Source organism: Penaeus monodon, chromosome 1 (assembly GCF_015228065.2).
Source record: "Penaeus monodon isolate SGIC_2016 chromosome 1, NSTDA_Pmon_1, whole genome shotgun sequence".
Taxonomy (NCBI): Eukaryota; Metazoa; Arthropoda; class Malacostraca; order Decapoda; family Penaeidae; genus Penaeus; species Penaeus monodon.
Window position 1 is genome coordinate 5,052,612 of NC_051386.1, and position 7,553 is coordinate 5,060,164.

Genomic DNA, 7,553 nt, shown 5'->3' on the forward strand with positions numbered 1-7,553 from the left:
TTTTTTTGGACCCGCGGGTAATAGTCCAACTACCCTCTGCGTGTCGTAAGAAGCGACTAAAAGAGGTTGGCGGCAGGAAGGGCATCCGGCCGTAAAAACCCCTGCCAAGCCAATACATGATGCGGAGAATCAGGAATGCAGACAGGCCGCTGCAGAGCCTGACCCTCCTAAGGTCGACATCCCACCGCATGTTCGCGAGATCGTTCTTGACCCCTGGGAGAGAAATTTCTTGAAACTCTCATTCAAGAGCATTACGGAGACTGTGAACTACAATTTCTCAGCTAAACTGCCAAATGGAACTGAGATCAATAGTATAACTGACTTCAACGACTTGGTGGCCATGATGCGATCCTAGTTCCCCAAGGTACATTCCGAAATGTTTTCCAAACATGAAGCTCCCAGCCGATTACAATCGATGGGCGGCCGGTGAACGGAACGGCCCATGCTCCCTGGACCTTCAGCAAGGAGGACATGGAGACGGCGGGAGTGACGGAGGGGGAGGCCCTGGATAGGGCAGAGTGGAGGAGGAAGATCCGCACCGGCGACCCCAGTTGAACTGGGACAAAAGCCTGTAGAAGAAGAAGAAGAAGAAGATTGTTATTGTTATTATTATTATTATTATTATTATTATCATTATTATTATTATCATCATCATTTTCATCACCATCATCATTATCAACATTATTTCCATTAGTATTCTCATCATTATCATTATTTTTATTATTATCATTACTATTGCAATTATTATTATCATTATTATTATCATTAATATTATCATTATTATTATTATTAATGTCATTAATATTATTATTATTATTATCATTATTACTATTATTATTATTATTATTATTATTATTATTATTGATGTTGTTTTCATTGTTATTATTATAATTATTATCACTAGTATTATCACTGCAGTTATTACTGTCATTGTTATTTAATTTCGTTATTGTTTTTTTTACTACTATTATTATCAATATCATTCTTATTCTACTCCTTTTTCCCTCCTCCTCCTCCTCCTCCTCTTTCTACTCTTTATCCTCCCTCCCCACCTCCTCCTCCTCCTCTTCTTCTTCCTCCTCTTTCTCCTCTCTCCTCTCCTCCCCTCTTCCTCCTCTTCCTCCTCCTCCTCTTCCTCCTCCTTCTCCTCTTCTTTTTCCTCCTCCTCCTCCTCTTTTTCCTCCTCCTCCTCCTCCTCCTCCTCTTCCTCCTCTTCCCTCCCCTTCTCCTCCTCAACACTCCCACCAAAGCAAATAAAAAAAATCATTGCAAGCTGTGCACACACACACACACACGCACATACACACACACACACACACATACACACACACACACACACACACGCACATACACACACACACACACACATGCACTGCCACTTACGTATTCACACACACACACATAATAATGTTTTTTTTCAGTCCTTAAAAAAATATCTAATGAATCAGTTGTTACGCATATTCGAATAGACATCATTAAGAAGGACGGAATATGAAGTAGAGGAGGAGAGATGCAAAGTGATAAACGAAGGGCTGGGAAGGACAGGTGAGCGGAAGCGAAGGTCAGGTCAGGTCAGGTCGAAGGATCAGGCGGTCAGTACAAAGGATGAGATTAAAGTTTGTTTGTTTTTTTTCTTTTTTTTTATCAAAGAGTATTATTGTAATCATTATTGTCATCGTTATCATTATTGCCATTTGTTATCATTATTATCAACATTAAGGGTGGAGAGAGGGAGGGAGAGGAAGAGAGATAAAAAGAAGGAGAGGAAGAGAAATAAAAGGAAGGAGAGGAAGAGAGATAAAACGAGGAAGAGAAGAAGGGAGATAAGAGGTAGAGGGGGAGGAAGAAGGACAGGAGGAGGAGACAAAGGGAGGGAATTAAGAGAAGGAGAAAGATGGAAAAGTAGTGAGAGGAAGGGAGGAAAGAGGGGGAGGAAGAGGAAGAGAGAGAGAAGGAGAAAAGACAGGAAAGGAGTCAAAAGGAGGAGTAAGAGGAAGGATGATAAAAGACGAAGGAAGGGAGAAGAGAAAAGGAAGAGAGGAGAAGTTGGAGAAGGAGAACAGAAGAAAGAAGGGAGAAGAACAAGAGAAGGAAGGAAGGGGAAAGAGGGAGAAGAGAAGAGAAAAGTGGGATGAGAAGAAAGAGAGGAGAAGGATAGAAGAGGAAGGAAGAGAGAGTAAGATAGAATAACAGAGGTGGAGGGAGAAATGAGAGAAGAGAGAAATGCAGAGAAGAACGAAGAGAGGAAGAGAGGAAGAAAACATATAAACAAGGGGGGGGGTAGAAAAGAGGGAAAGCGTGAAAGAAAAGGTGAGAAAGAGAGAGAGAGACAGATAAAAGAGAGACATGAAAAGTAAAATGAAAGAGGAGAGAGAGAAAAAAATAAAACGAAAGAGGGGAAGAATCGAACGAAGAAAGGAGAAAGACAACAGACAAGCACAAGCACAAGACAGTCATTCACAACCCCGAGGAACGCGGGCCATGAACCCCGAACCTCTCTCCTCGCCCTAACCGCAAGGCCGAAAATCCCCTAGCGAGAGGGAAGTAAACCCGGAAGTAAAAGAGATACAGAAAGAGGGAGGGAGAGGGTGAGGGAGAGAGGGAGAGAGAGAGAGAGAGAGAGAGAGAGAGAGAGAGAGAGAGAGAAAGAGAGGGAGAGAAGAGAGAAGCTAACTTAGATTAGAATTTCATAATTAAAATCACTTAATAAAAACATTCCCCTTCATGTTTAGGCCTGAAATGCAATTCATTTTTTACATTTTAATCCTAAAACTTAAATAAAAAAAAATAACGAAATCAAATATCCCCATCTTTTTTATAAAACCTCGTATGTGTTTGTTTTGTCTTTTTGTGTGCGTTTCCGGTTTGTTTAGTTGCACATAGTGTATTTTGTATATACGTGTATGTTCAAACTATGCATGCACTTGACGTCTATTACCCGACCTGCCTCTCAGAGACGCGTTTTTTCATTTGCTTTTTTAAATCAAAATCCAGAAAGGCCTTTAACGTACCATTTCTGGTTATAATATCAAAAATAATTCGACAAGGAATCCCATGGGAGAGAGAGAGGAAGAAAGAGAGAGGGGGGAGGGGGAGAGAGAAAAAGGAAAAAAAGGAGAGAGGGGAGAGAAGAGAAAAAAGTAGGAGAAGAGAAAAGGGAGAGAGAGGGAAAAGAAATTCTGTTTCTCATATTTTCAGCCCTCACATTCACTGGTCAGCGAGAACGGTTTATAGATAGCGCCAAAATCCAACCACCCAAAAGAATTTAGTTGGTTTTTTGTCCCTTTTCTGTTTTTTTTTCGGTACTTCCTGGTCCCCGGCTTGGAATGCCTGACTTAGATCGGCCACCATCCTGAAGAGGGGTCTCTGTCACCTGGTTCCCCCCGGTTCTGGGCCCGGTCACTTCTTGGGTTAGGTCATTGGGTTCACGGTCAGCGGGTCCGTACCGGGTTCCTCGGTATCTGGGTTCCTCGGTCACTTCCTTGGGTCCCTCGGTCCACTTCCTTGGGTTCTCTACTTCCTGGGTTCCGGACTTCCTTGGGTCTCGGTCACTTCCTTGGGTCCTCGGTCACTTCTTGGTTCCTGGTCACTTCCTTGGTTCTCGGTCACTTCCTTGGGTTCCTCGGTCTACTCCTTGGGTTCTCGGTCCTTCTTGGGTTCCTCGTTCCTTTGGGTTTCTCGGCACTTCCTTGGGTCCTGTCACTTCCTTGGGCCACTTCCTTGTTCTGGTTACTTTCCGACTGTCTCGAGTCCTTCCTTGGAGCCCGTTCACTTCCTTGGGAGCCTCGGTCACTCTTGGGCTGTCATTCCTTGTGACTCGGTAACTTTGGACTCGGTACCTCTTGGGTTCTCGGTCATTCTTGGGTTCCTCGGTCACTTCCTTGGTAGCCTCGGTCACTTCCTGGGAGCCTCGTGTAACTTGGAGCTGGGAGCAGTCGGTCACTCTGGAGTCCCCGGTAACTTCTGGCCTTTCGGCCACTTCCTTGGGTCCTCGAATTCCTGGTTCTCGGTCACTCCTGGTTCCTCGCCACTTCATGGAGCCTCGGTAACTTTGGAGCCTGTCACTTCAGTCCTTTCTTTTTCTTCGGTCCTCAGTCACTTCCTTGGACCCTCGGTCACTTCCTTGGGAGCCCGGTCACTTCCTTGGGTCCTCGTCATTCTTGGGTTCTCGGTCACTTCTGGGAGCCTCGGTCACTTCCTTCCTGGTCACACTTCCTTGGGTTCCTCGGTCACTTCTTGGTTCTTCGGTCACTTCCTTGGGTCCTCGGTCACTTCCTTGGAGCCTCGGTCACTTCTGGGGGCCTCGGTCACTTCCTGGGAGCCTCGGTCTCCTTTGGGAGCCTCGGTCACTTCCTTGGGTTCCTCAGTCACTTCCTTGGGAGCCTCGGTCACTTCCTTGGGAGCCTCGGTCACTTCCTTGGGTTCCTCGGTCACTTCCTTGGGCCCGGTCACTTCCTGGTTCCTGGCACTCGGTCCTCTTCCTTGGGTTTCCTCGTCACTTCGGGCCCGTCATTTCCCTTGGGTTCCTCGTTCCTTCCTTGGGTTCTCTGCCTCGGGGTCACTTCTCCTCTCTTGGGTTCCTCGTCACTTCCTTGGGTTCGTCACTTCTTGGGCCTCGGTCACTTCCTTGGGTTCCTCGGTCACTTCCTTGGGTTCCTCGGTCACTTCCTTGGGAGCCTCGGTCACTTCCTTGGGAGCCTCGGTCACTTCCTTGGGAGCCTCGGTCACTTTCTTGGGAGTTCCTCGGCCCTCACTTCCTGGTTCCTCGGTCACTTCCTTGGGTCTCGGCACTCTGGGTTTCATTTCCCTTGGGCCTCGGTCACTTCCTTGGGTTCCTCGGTCACTTCCTTGGGTTCCTCGGTCACTTCCTTGGGTCCTCGGTCACTTCCTTGGGTCCTCGGTCACTTCCTTGGGTTCCTCGGTCACTTCCTTGGGTTCCTCCTTCCTTGGGTTCCTCGGTCACTTCCTTGGGTTCCTCGGTCACTTCCTTGGGTTCTCGGTCACTTCCTTTCTTGGGTTCCTCGGTCACTTCCTTGGGTTCCTCGGTCACTTCTTTGGGTTCCTCGGTCACTTCTGGGTCGATCACTTCCTTGGAGTTCCTCGGTCTTCCTTGGGTTCCTCGTCACTTCCTTGGGTTCCTCGGTCACTTCTGTTCCTCGTTTCCTTGGTTCTCGTCGACTTCTGTGGTCCTCGGTCACTTCCTTGGGTTCCTCGGTCACTTCCTTGGTTCCTCGGTCACTTCCTTGAGTTCCTCGGTCACTTCCTTGGGTTCCTCGGTCACTTCCTTGGGTTCCTCGGTCACTTCCTTGGGTTCATCGGTCCTTCTTGGGTTCCTCGGTCACTTCCTTGGGCCTTCTTGGGAGCCTCGGTCACTTCTTGGGTTCCTCGGGTCACTCCTTGGGACCTCGGTCACTTCCTTGGGTTCCCGGTCACTTCTGCCTGGGCTTCCTGGTTCCTTCTTGGTTCCTCGGTCACTTTTGGTCCTCGATCACTTTCTCGGTCACTTCCTTGGGTTCCTCGGTCACTCTGGGTTCCTTCCTCGGGCCCCGTACTTCCTTGGTTCCTCGGTCACTTCGGAGCCTCGTCATTCCTTGGGCCCGGTCACTTCCTTGGGTCCTCGGTCACTTCCTTGGTTCCTCGGTCCTTCCTTGGGTTCCTCGGTCACTTCCTTGGGTTCCTCGGTACTTCCTTGGGTTCCTCGGTCACTTCCTTGGGTTCCTCGGTCACTTCCTTGGGCCTCGGTCACTTCTGGGGTCCTCGGTCACTTCCTTGGGTTCCTCGGTCCACTTCCGGGTTCCTCGGTCACTTCTTGGTTCCTCGGTCATGTCCTCGTCTGGGTTCCTCGGTCACTTCGGCCTGACTTCTTGGGTTCTCGGTCACTTCTGGGCCTCGGTCACTCCTTGGGTTCCTCGGTCACTTCCTTGGGTGTCACTTCGGGCGTCCTGTTCCTCGTCACTCCTTGGTCCTCGGTCACTTCCTTGGTTCCTCGGTCACTTTCGGCCGGTCACTCCTTGGTTCCTCGGTCACTTCAGGACTGTCACTTCCTTGGGTCCTCGGTCACTTGGGACCTCTGTCACTTCCTTGGGAGCCTCGGTCACTTCCTTGGGAGCCTCGGTCACTTTGGGTTCCTCGGTCACTTCCTTGGGTTCCTCGGTCACTTCCTTGGGTTCCTCGGTCACTTCCTTGGGTTCCTCGGTCACTTCCTTGGGTTCCTCGGTCACTTCGGGTTCCTCGGTCACTTCGGGAGCCTCGGTCACTTCCTTGGGTTCCTCGGTCACTTCGGAGCCTCGTCACTCCTTGGGTTCCTCGGTTACTTCGGGAGCCTCGGTCACTTCCTTGGGTTCCTCGGTCACTTCCTTGGGTTCCTCGGTCACTTCGGGAGCCTCGGTCACTTCGGGAGCCTCGGTCACTTCGGGAGCCCAATAAATTTTCCTGGGTTCCTCGGTCACTTCCTTGGGTTCCTCGGTCACTTCCTTGGGTTTCTCGGTCACTTCGGGAGCCTCGGTCACTTCGGGAGCCCGTCACTTCGAGCCCAATCCATTTTCCTGGGTTCCGCGGTCACTTCGGGTTCCTCGGTCACTTCGGGAGCCTCGGTCACTTCGGAGCCCAATAAATTTTCCTGGGGTTCCGCGGTCATTTCCCTTTGGGTTCCTCTTTCACTTCGGGAGCCCAATAAATTTTCCTGGGTTCCGCGGTCACTTCGGGAGCCTCGGTCACTTCGGGAGCCTCGGTCACTTCGGGAGCCCAATAAATTTTCCTGGGTTCCGCGGTCACTTCGGGAGCCTCGGTCACTTCGGGAGCCCAATAAATTTTCCTGGGTTCCTCGGTCACTTCCTTCGGTTCCTCGGTCACCTCCTTGGGTTTCTCGATCACCCCGGTCACATCGTAAGTCACCTTGGTCTCCCCGATCTTCAGAGTCCCAGTGACTAAAACATGTGGTGATGTAATTCCCGCCGCTGTGATTTTGGATTGAAGCAATGTACGTTCGAGATGGAGCTCCTCTTCTAAATGGAAGTCCTGTTTGTTTTCTTGCCTCGCAGTCGTTTCATGATTAGCTGTGATTGTCCAAATTCCTGACAAAAATAAGAGAGATAAAAATCCCAATTTAATTTCATGATTCTGATGTCTCCTCACTGACAGTCTGACGCTGAGGTTCCCTCTAGGTAAAGAGGTTCTAAATTAATTTTTATTTCTGTGTGTGTGTGTGTGTGTGTGTGTGTGTGTGTGTGCGTGTGTGTGTGTGTTGTATGTGTGTTTTTGTGTCTGTATGTGTGTGTGTGTGTTGTGTGTGTGTGTGTGTGTGTGTGTGTCTGTATGCGTGTGTGTGTGGTGTGTGTGGTTGTTGTGTGTGGTGTGTGTGTTGCGTGTGTGTGTGTGTGTGCTGTATGTGTGGGTTGCTAACTTGTTGCATTGTGGTGCGTGTGTTGTGTGTTGGTGTTGTGTGTGTGTTGTATGTGTGTGTGCTCTGTATGCGTGTGTGGTGTGTGTGTGCTGTGTGGTGTGTGTGCCCGTATGCGTGGTGTGGATTTGATGCGTGTGTGTGTGTTGTGTAG